This window comes from Zea mays, chromosome 3 (genome assembly GCF_902167145.1).
Source record: "Zea mays cultivar B73 chromosome 3, Zm-B73-REFERENCE-NAM-5.0, whole genome shotgun sequence".
Lineage (NCBI taxonomy): Eukaryota > Viridiplantae > Streptophyta > Magnoliopsida > Poales > Poaceae > Zea > Zea mays.
In genome coordinates, this window is record NC_050098.1 from 121,724,898 (window position 1) to 121,736,418 (window position 11,521).

The window sequence follows — 11,521 nt, forward strand, 5'->3', positions numbered from 1 at the left end:
CTCGTCGAAGGAGGAGTCGGTGGAGCTCTCATCGGAGTCCCATTGCCGCCCCATGTGCGCCTCACCACCCTTCTTCTTGTAGTACCTTTTCTTCTCCATCTTTTTCTTCCCCTTCTTGTCATCGTCCCTGTCACTGTCACTTGTATATGGACATTTTGCTATAAAGTGACTGGACTTACCACACCTATAGCACAACCTCTTGGAACAAGGTTTGTAGTCCTTCCCCTTCCTTTGTTTGAGGATTTGTCGAAAGCTATTAATGATAAGAGCCATCTCCTCGTTGTCGAGCTTGGAGGCATCGATTGGGAGTCTACTTGGTGTAGACTCGTCCTTCTTCTCTTCTGTTGCTTTGAATGCAATGGGTTGTACCTCGGGTGTAGAGGTGGCACCTTGCTCCAAGTTGACAATGTGTTTGGAGTCTTTGATCATTAGTTCAAAGCTCACAAACTTGCCAATCACCTCCTCGGGAGACATCTGTTTATATCTTGGATCTCCACAGATTAATTGCACTTGAGTGGGATTACGAAAAACAAGAGATCTAAGAATAACCTTGACCATTTCATGGTCATCCCATTTTGTGCTCCTGAGGTTGCGCACTTGATTCACCATTGTTTTGAGCCGGTTGTACATCGCTTGTGGCTCCTCTCCTTTGTTGAGGACGAATCGACCGAGCTCTCCCTCGATCATCTTGCGCTTGGCGATTCTGGTCACCTCGTCCCCTTCGTGTGCCGTCTTGAGGACATCCCAAATTTCTTTGACATTTGTTAACCCTTGCACCTTATTATACTCCTCTCGACGCAAGGAGGTGAGCAGTATAGAAGTTGCTTGGGAATTAAAATGCCTTATTTGGACGGCCTCAACCGAGTCGTAGTCCTCGTCGCCCACTTGTGGTGCCTGCGCTCCAAACTCAACAATATCCCAAATGCTTTCGTGGAGTGAGGTTAGATGGTGCCTCATTTTATCACTCCACATGCAATAATCTTCACCATCAAAATATGGTGGTTTTCCTAGGGGTATCGAAAGTAGAGGAGCGCATTTAGGAATGCGAGGATAGCGAAGAGGTATCTTACTATACTTCTTACACTCGTGGCGCTTCGAAGTTGTAGACTCAGCGCCGGATGTGGAAGGTGATGAAGAGTCGGTCTCGTAGTAGACCACCTTCTTCATTTTCTTTTTCTTCTTGTCACCCTTCCTATGTGACTTGATGGAGGAAGAGGATTCCTCCTTGTATTTGTCGCCGGACTCCCTTGACAGAGTCCTTCCCGAGCATATGGCCTTGTCGCCCGTGACAATCTCCCTCTTAGCGTGATCTCTAGACATCACTTCGAGTTTGTCAGACTCTTAATGAAGCACTGGCTCTGATACCAATTAAAAGTCACCTAGAGGGGGGTGAATAGGCGAAACCTGAAGTTTACAAACTTTAAACTCGCACTAAGACCGGGGTTGGCGTTAGAATTAAATTGGAGTTCGAAAGATTGGATGCCATTGAAGGAGGTGGTTGGGGGTATTTATAGCCTCCAACCACTTCCTAGCCGTTGGCTGTTTTTGCTGTCGATGGGCACACCGTACAGTCCGGTGGTGCACCAGACAAGGCACTATTCACTGTCCGGTGCGCGCCACGTCAGCACACCGTTGGGGTTTGGAGCGGTTGACCGTTGGAACCCTTTGTCCTATAGTTGCACCGGACAGTCCGGTGCCACACCGAACATGTCCGGTGTGCTTTGATTTCTCTGCTATGACTTTTGACACTGTTCACTTTGGCAGTCGGCTGTTGGCTCTAGGTTACCGTTGCTCCGTTGGCTAACCGGACATGTCCGGTACACACCGGACAATCCGGTGAATTATAGCGGAGCGCGCCCTAGGAAAACCCAAGAGTGGCCTGTTCGCTTGGTGCTCGGCCTGGTGCACCGGACACTCTCAAGTCATTGCTCCAAATTTATTTTAGTTCCCAACTGAATTTCTTTCTTGGTTTGTGTTGAATCTTATGCACCTGAGATAAATGACATCTTGGCAAACTAATTAGTCCACGTGGTTTGTGACGGACGTCAACCACTAAAATCGATTATAGGAAATGATTAAGCCCATTTCCCTTTCAGAAACATTGGTCCAAAAATAAATATTTTAATTATAAATAATTTTGGTATAATTATTATGCTTTTTAGAAATATTTAAAAATAGATTTTATTTATATTTTTAATGGAAAAGGAAAAAAATCAACCGAAACCCTAACCTAACCCCAGCCGTTTTCGGCCCACCAGAGGCCCAACTGCCACGCCTTCATTTCCCCCCTCCACTCTCACTGCGCGTGGGCCCACCCGGCCCCACGGCTCATCTTCCCCGCGCAACTCGCGCCGCTGCCGCTCGATAGCCGAGCAGCCGCCACGCCGTTTTGACCCCACATCGTTTCGACGTCCACGCCCGACCTCGGCCGCGCCCGGCTCTCCCTCTCCTCCCCACTGCCCTCTCCTTCGGGTCGTAACAGACGTCATTATGGCTAACGCCATCAATGGCGTTTTGATTGTTGACCGCCATTGATGATCGGCCGTTCTTCTCCTCCCTAGGCGCCCTCTCAGTTTCCCCTCTCCCTCTATAAAAACCGCCGACCGGAGCTCCCTTCTCTCCCTAGTCTGAGCTGTCTCTCCCTCCTCGCGCTCTCTTCTCTCGCTCACACGCCGGAGCCGCGCCCTATTCATTCGCCACCGTGTCCCTGCCCGCGCTCGTGACCTGCGCCTCGCCGGAGCTGCCCACCGTTCGCCGCGCCACCGTCCTAACCGAGCCTCCCTGCCCACCGAGCCTCCCTGCTCACCGAGTTCCTCCCTTGCACGCGGATAGCTCAGGGTAGAAGAAGCACTTTTTACATTTTAGCCCCGCACTTGAGTAAAATTAATTTCGAAATATTCAGTTCAAAAACTATTAAAAATAGACCCCTGGTTATTTCTTGCTACTCCCTGAAGTATATGTTTAATTGTAAATAAACCCCGACAATAATATTTTGGATGTGGACATTATTTTTTATATTTTGAAAATAAATAACGTTAAGTTTCATTAACCTTGTACTAGAAGTGTTTACGATTAACTTCACATTTTAGCGCATAAAACGATATTATGTTAGTAGTGGTTGAAGTATAATTTTACTAATATAAGAAAATGAACGAGGTACTAAGCCACATCTTGTCCGTCAGGTTAAAATATAGATTTTCACTAATCATGATATAAGTATTTATACGCATATCGCTTACTCACTAAGGATTAGTAAAATATCTATTTATGTCGAAACAACCATGATTATGTACTAAAGTCCAAAATTAGTTATAAATAAACATTTTAATGATACGTATAATTTCTATTTAGAAAAGAAAGTATAAAACCAAAAGAATACTATTGGTTCTAAAGGAAATGATTAATTAGCTAGTTATTTCTGTAGAATTGCTAAGTTATTTTCATCTAAACTATACTAGGTAAAATACTTTTGTAGTCCCATGCTCACATAATTTTCAACAACGATAATTCTAAGTGGAAAATTTAGTGGATTAATAAAATTATTATGATTTAGGCATTATTTATAAGTATAATTTGCGTGGTATGTGATTGTTTATGTAATGGTGAATGTTACCCATGTATGTTTATTTATTTGACGTATGTATTCTTTTATATGTACGATATGCGAACCGATGTTAGAAGCTGGTTATGAGGTAGACGAACCAAACACGTTCGAGGACGACCCACATGACATGTTCGAGCAAACCAAGTGGATTCTCCCTTTGCATTTCTATTTGTACACAAGTAATGCATATAATAATGTTTACTTTTCGGATATTTGCATAATTTTATGGGATTTGCCTAAATAGGATTTCCTAGAATTACCAACCTTATTTCTTGATCAACCTGGGATAAACACTATGCTTAGCAATTTGTGCTACCGCTCAACTTGATCATTATGATGTCACTCGTTAATGATGCTAATGTTCCGAAAATGAAGTTTATATTATGATGTTAACCCGATGGTTAAACAAGATCATTTCATATTAAGTGGAAGATGGAGTGACCACCCAGGATAATAGTGCAACCATGAGTGCTATAATGGCTCTGGCTTTGGTAATTAGCTCTATAGACTTAGTGCTTAGCAACCCTACCTGAAAAATGGGCAAGAGGGGTGGCAGTGGTTTGGTGGCAGCCCATGTTAACATGGGGTGGTAGTCTTGGCTAAGTTACCTCGCCTAGAAGGCCATTAATACTGACGTGGAAACCTTAGCGGGTGGCTTTGTACTAAGGCTATTTTGTGAAAGCCTTATAGTGGATCCCTAGCTATTCACCCAGGAAGTGTTTACGGGTCGGATCAACCCAGGCTAGATGGGATACACAACTTGTGGGTAAAGTTGTACCACCGCTATAGAGTGTAAAACTGATATGTCAGTCGCGCTCACGGTTAAGAGCAACCTGGACCCTCACATGATAACTGAACTTAAAGATGGAAAATAAATTGTGATCCAATGATCCATAAGTTTTTTTCTTTAGTGGTTTCACTTAAGTGTTTTTGAAATAATCATATGCTTATGTTTAATTGGGATACCTTGGGAGACACTTACATCTAGTAAGTCAGGAGTTGTTAATAAAATACTGACCAACTAAAATGCTTACCGCTTATCCATAGCCTACCTTGTTAAACTTGCATTATTCCCCCCACTTGCTGAACCCTGACATAAGTGAGCTCACCCATTGCTAATATTTTGATCAGAGGGTGATGATGAAGACATTGCAGATGATGTCGACGAGTACTAAGTCTAACGATGCGCCAGTCACCTTCCTATGGAAGAGTGTCCATGTTTAATTCCGTCGTACTTTGATAATGATACTTGTTAAGATAATGTGATATGGATGATGTAATAAAGTTACTCTACTCCCTTTATGCCTTTATTGCATTGTCTTTTGATATATTACACTGGTGATGTCAACATATGTGTGGATAATGGTTCCTGACACACATATGCTATGCATTAGGTTTTGCCCCCAAAACCGGCTATGACAACGCGTTGCGTACTGCCCATCCCCGTCCCACCTTCTACGAGCACCGAGAGTGTGGGAGAGCAGGCCTCCGAAATCGCCGTCTGCAGAGCGACACTTGCACGGGTGTGCAGGCCATCAGGTTTTTGAGGAGCGTACTCGTGACTACTTTCTCCGTCCGCTCGACCAGCGCTGATCCAGTTCTTCATCGTCGGTGTCGTTCGTGGGATTGCACTGCGTACATCTACCTGCATCGACTGTGTACGACTACATCGAACATACACACGAGATGTCTCATGTGAATGGAGCCACTGATGCCTTGAGCATCGGTTCCTCCACAGGGTACATTCTGTTCTTAGTAATTGTGCATGTTTTACTGTTGTTTACTGTTTATGTGAGTAGTGATACATACATACGCATACATGTCGTCACATACATCACTGTGATTTTTTTGGATTAAATTAAAACTGAAAATGGCTATTTCTCTAACAATTCATTACTGATTCATATATATTACAAATGATAGAACAATAGTTGCATCTACAACAAACAAACTCGTCTAAAATAGAGTTAGGTAAATTATGACAAGAGCTAGTTCTGCATGTTTCGATGTTTGAAATTAGGTTGTTATATTTACACAAATTGTCTTCAAAAGAATGAACAAACATGCATACATAATTGTGTAGAGCATGCAGAAATAAACACCCTAGAACTTCAAAGGTTGTTGATGGTAGAAGGAGATGATGGATCACGTATTCACGCGCGCCTAGGGACGAGAGAAGCAATAGAAACTGCGGCGGTAGCAATGAAAGGCAGGTGAGTGAGTCAAGGTGGAGCAGCGTTTATTTATAACCAGTAAAAATGCCCGTGCGGTTGTAACAGATAAAATCTATGTAAGGCCCAAAATGTGTAAAAAACATAATAATAATAAAAATAAAATAAATATATTAAGAAATAAAATAGTAAATTCAGTTATCTCAAATTATACTTGAGTATTAAAAATTGAGATCTGAATTATGAAAAAACAAGAATTATTTTAGAAAAGAGGTAATAGAAAAGTTTTCTGTTCAACTAAATGATTATGCATATTATTAGATGATACACAAAGAGAATTTATTTACATGAATAGTTAGTTTGAAGTAACTTTTACTTCTTATTTCACATTCAAAATACTATTTTGTCTAAAAAGAGATAAAACAATTTGAGTGTGTTTCATATCTAGTGCATCATGTTGGAGTGTAATTGTGTGTGCATAAATTAGTAATAAAGAAATTTATAGAAAGACATCAATGTTCAAATTTGGAATTAGTTCTAAATTTGGAATTCTAGAATTAGAGTTTAGAGAAGAGAGGAAAATGCTATACAAAATAAAGAAATATGTATAAAAATAATTGGACCTTCCAAATTATTAGGCTCAAATTGTACATTTAAAATGAATATAAAAATTCACATTTAAAAATTGGATTCAAATTTGAATTCTAGAAATTAAAAGAAAAGGAAAAGCAAGAGGAAAATAAAGAAAAAAGAAAAACCTGCAGCTAGGCCAACTTCACCCATTTCGGCCCAACCTCCTTCCCTCCCCGCGCCGGCCCGCTTCCAATCCCCCGCGCGCGCGCCTCCACCGCAGCAAGCCCTAGCCGCCAGCGTCACTCCTCTCACGCGCGCACATACCGCTGTACGGTGAGACCCGCGCTCCAGCGCTCAGCCGTTCACCCACGTCACTGACTCGCAGGGTCCGCTCGGTCATCCACTCTTGCCACACAATTTGACTGACGCATGGGACCTCTCAATCGGATCGTTCTTCTCCGAACCCGCTGCTGAGAACTCCACCGGTGCCTGAGCTCGCAGCCAGGGCGATCCTAGCAACAACCCCACAACGAACTCCAATTTTCTCGGCCGCCAGTCTCTTTCCTCCTTGTTCCACACTCGCGCCCGGTTCTTCCTCTCGCACGTGGCTGCGCCCGTGTGCTGTGCGCGCGCGGAATCCGCGGGTGCCTGGCCACGCTAGATAATCGGGTTCCGCCCGGGGGAAGCGGGCAGGTAGTTGCAACCTGCTCGGTGCACATGGGAGGTGTCCAGGAGCATAAGAACCAGGGTGCTGTTTGGTTCACGAAATATAACGTAAAGGGTAATGGTAATGGTTTACACTTGATTACGGGTGGTAACAAGTTTGAATAGTCCGGTATCGATTTTTAGTATGGTATCTGATTACGGTTGTGCTAAAACAAACATGATTTAACGTTATCACTTACCCATTACGTTACAAATATTTGAACCAAACGGTACCCAGGTTCTCGCGACTCATGGAGTGATTAGAGCAAATAGAAACAGAGGGATTAGTCGCCGGGCGGAGAGTGCCTCGAAGGGTGGAAGAGGGTGTGCTGCAGTCAAATTTGGGGAGTGCCCGGTGTTTTTTCGGAAGGCCTGGGTGTCTCGCTTGAACCGGGCGGTCAAATTTGGGGGTCACGGGGCCAGGGCAGCAGTCGAGCGCCGTTAGATTTCTCGTCGGAGTTGGCGGATCGCGGTCGCGTCCGCCATTGCCGTCGCCGGGGGTCTCGTCGCAGGAAAACTTCGGTAAGACCTCACTCCTGGGCTTCGTCACCCTCCTTGTTTCAAGTAGACTCTAGTAGGATAGAACTTGGTGGACCATGGTGCTTGGCGCGGTACTCCCACAGGTCATGCCGCCACGGGTGCTGGGCCGCCGAGTCCGGCCTCGGGTGAGAGAAGAAATACCAGCACCGTAGATCTTTAATAGAGTGGCTAAGATTAGATCCATGGTTGGGGATGTCTCAGTTGTTGGTTTTCAGATGGACGGATGTGATCTCGCGCGGGGTAATGGCTCGGGTGAGCAGTGCTGGAATGTCAGATCGGGATCGGATGGTCCTAATGGCATACCGATCTGGTTGGGCTTGGATCTAATCTGGTCCGCGGGGAGTGTATCGATGTAATATCCCAAAAAAAATGTTGACCAAAAGTTAATCTCTGGTGCGTGGATGAGGTAAAGGGTTGTGGGCCATTGGATGCAAAGATAGAAGTCATCTGAGGCGTCGTTTCTTTCTCCCACAAAAACCCTAGGTGGCCACCCCTTTTTTCCCTTCACCCCCCTCTTGGCCGCCACCCCCTTTTTCTACCCCTTGGCTGGACGCCCCCTCCCCCTATGGCAGCCATCCTCCATTGCTTCCTCCCCCAAGATCTCCCCCTACGTAGCAAGGATCGAGAAAAGGAGGGGCACGTTGAATTGAAGAGGAAGAGAGGATCAAGGAGATGTTCTTTCCCATCTCCTCTTGAAGATTTCTTGGGGAAACCCTAGGTATGGATGAGATCCTTGTTCCTCCCTGTAATTATAGGCTTTTGGAGGTTGTGGATCATGGGAATTAAAGGATTAGAGGTTGGATTTGATGTGGGGTTAGGTTTTGATCTCGAATTTAGTTTTCTGCAGAATGGCAGATTCGACAGTTTCTGTTCATGCCAGTTTTCCGTGGTCTTAGTGGCCTCAAAAAAATAAAAAGTCTATGTATGAGTCGTAGATAATTTGTAGATCTTTCCGTGGCCGCGAAGAACACCTCAATCAGACATCCGACCAGAAAGTTATTGCAGTTTTACTATAGCAGTTTTTCAGTCTCATAATTCTGTGCAGAATCTGTTCTCTTAAGATTTAGGCAATTTTATCAACAGAATTAAACTGTGGGTTGGTAAAAGAAGTTGTAGATAATTTTATAAGCTTTCCAGATTGTTAAAGAGTGCATTCATATGATTTGTGAAACTCCAGTTATGTTTGTTTTACTGTGGCTGTTCCTGTTTACCTGACAAAAATGAGTGGGTCTGTTCACTGGTGGGTTTCATCTAGTAAATGGCCGAATTGGCTCTTCCAACTATGGAGACTTTTGTAGAGGGATAAACGTTCTTACTTCCAGCAGAATTTCATAATTTTTGGTTCAACAGTTTTGGAGATATCGAATTTTAAAGTTAACCATACTGCTGTCTAAAACAGATTCAGTCAGTTATCTTGTCAGATGTTTTAGAACTTGTAGATGGCAGAATTTAATTATCTATTGAATACTGAAGTTGTAGAGTATTTTGTGTAGATACTCCTAGAGTATTTGTTTGATATCACCGCTGTTTTAATTTTAAAGATACAAAATTAACAAATAGCTTTGCTGCTGTATGACATGTGGTTCAGGGTGGGAGTCTTTCCACTGGGTCTTGGTTTCAAGTGTAGGAGTGTTTTGTTGATTGATGGCAAATGTTTGTGAAATATTTGTACTAAGTTTTATGCCCACTAGCAGGTGGCTACACTCCAGATCATGTCTAGTACATTTCTTCTTCTTCGATGAAGGCAAGTGAATGTAGCGGTGGTTGCTTCCGTTCTGACCTGTTATTTCTATCGCCTACACTCTAATATTCAGAAGTATCAGATTCTTTCATAATTGGACTCTATGGTGATGCTTTACTTGCTTGCATTATACTGATGCTCAATCATATATTGATGATGATTATGATTTGAGTATGACTCATGAGATTAATTCACACCCCTGAAGGTAAATGAAGTATTATTTGAGGTTGGTATTGTATCTGAAGGTAAATGAAGTATTATTTGAGGTTTGTGTTGTATCTGAAGGAAGTGAAGTTTATTGATAAATGTAGCATGCCATATACATTGCATGACTCATTTGCATATGAAGTTTTGTCGTGACCTATGGTCCGACCGTACCGGTACAACTTAGCATCGTACGTTGCCCGAGAAGGGGTACGATGCGGCTTCATACCCTTAGAGGTATGAAGGCAGAGGACATATGCATTGCATTCATTGAAGTGATATTTGCAGATGATGTGGTTTTATACCCCCAGAGGTATGAAGATAGAGTACCTACACATTGCATTCCTATGCATACATTGAAGTGATATTTGCAGGTATTGTTGACGCAGGGAAGTGTTATAGAACCTATTGTGGTTGTTCGAGGAAATGAGATGGTATTGGTTATAGTGGGACTACTGAGTTCTATATCTACAAGCATTTCTGATTTTTAATTGTGACTCTTTTAAAATGTTGATGAATTCAATTTGTGGTTTAAATATCTCGTCAGAACAATTAGCTTGCTGAGATGTTTCATCTCACTCTTGCATTACTCAATGCAGGTGCTTGTTGCTCATCAAGGGGAGTGAGAAGTAGCAGCACATCCACCTTCATTCTCATAATAATGCTGCCCAGACGCAGCCATGATTTAATTAGAAACTTCTTGTCAAAGGATGTTTGTTTTTAACTAGTCGTGCGTACTAATTAATTCAGTTCATGTTGTTATGGTTGTCTTCCCATTGCTAGCAGATTATTAATGTCTTATATGTTTTCTTATCATGATATCTATTTATACTTTGTCGCTTCCCCCATTTATGCAATTTTCAAAGGAGATGCTGTCGAAATTTTATATATGAATATTAGATGTGTAGTTTAGTAGCATTCTGGGGTGTTTGTGGATCCCGGGGTGTTACAGTTGGTATCAAAGCATAGGCTTTAGATTCTTGGCAATTTGAAGATAAATTTGACACACTTGCACATATAGGAAGGGTATGGGTTCAAATATCTTTGATATATATTAATGTCTTTGGAGTGCAGATGACAATAGTTTCACCCCTCCCTATTCCTTTACGGTGATGTGGTAAGTTGTTTATGGCTTAATGCTTGATATAATTTATTTCTGAAATTTTGATATTGTTTTATTAATGCGGTAGATATCGCTGGTCATTGGTGAGAATGAAGTTGTTATTATGCTTGTGATATACAAGTATGCCTATGTTGTTTTCACCATGTTTTTCATGGTTGAGTTTTATTACAATAATATTGTTATATATGCTTGATTGTGGATGTTTCTAAGAGGAGTGTGAATTGCGTGTTTTGGGGTACAAGGTAATCATCAATTTGAATTTAAGTTGTTGAGCGGTTGGTGGATAGCTCCAACTATCATTGCAAAGAATGATTGTTTATGTTGAGAAACCAGTTTTGAAAGAAATGAATATTGGTACTTTATATGGATTTTTGGGGGAAGTCTTTTCATAGCCAGAATGGCTTACATGTCTCTCTCATATTGTGTGTTTTAGTTGCCACAAAGCCTAGATGTGGTTTAAAGTGGTTGCCTGTTAGTCATACTAATTGTAGAATAAATCTTTGATTCTCTTGATCCATTGATTATGTATTGATACATTGAGGATCTGATGGTTCCCTTTTCGATGCATGCTTGTGGAGCCATTTTTTTAGACCACCTATCTATTGGTTTGAAGGAAGTCCTTGCCTAGCCTAGAGTTGGTTGGGTGTGGCTAGTCACCTATTCCTAGATCATGTGGTGTTTACATCAGCTTAATATGTTTGTCAAATGTGTGAAGGATTAGGGGTTATTATTATTGACTTTGTATGTCTGGTACTTTGAGTGCATCGTATGATAGAATGAAATGTAAGTTTCTGAACTACAGTAGATGAAGACTTATATTATGTGTAGGTTATCCTTACTAGTTGGATATTTTTCTTAGT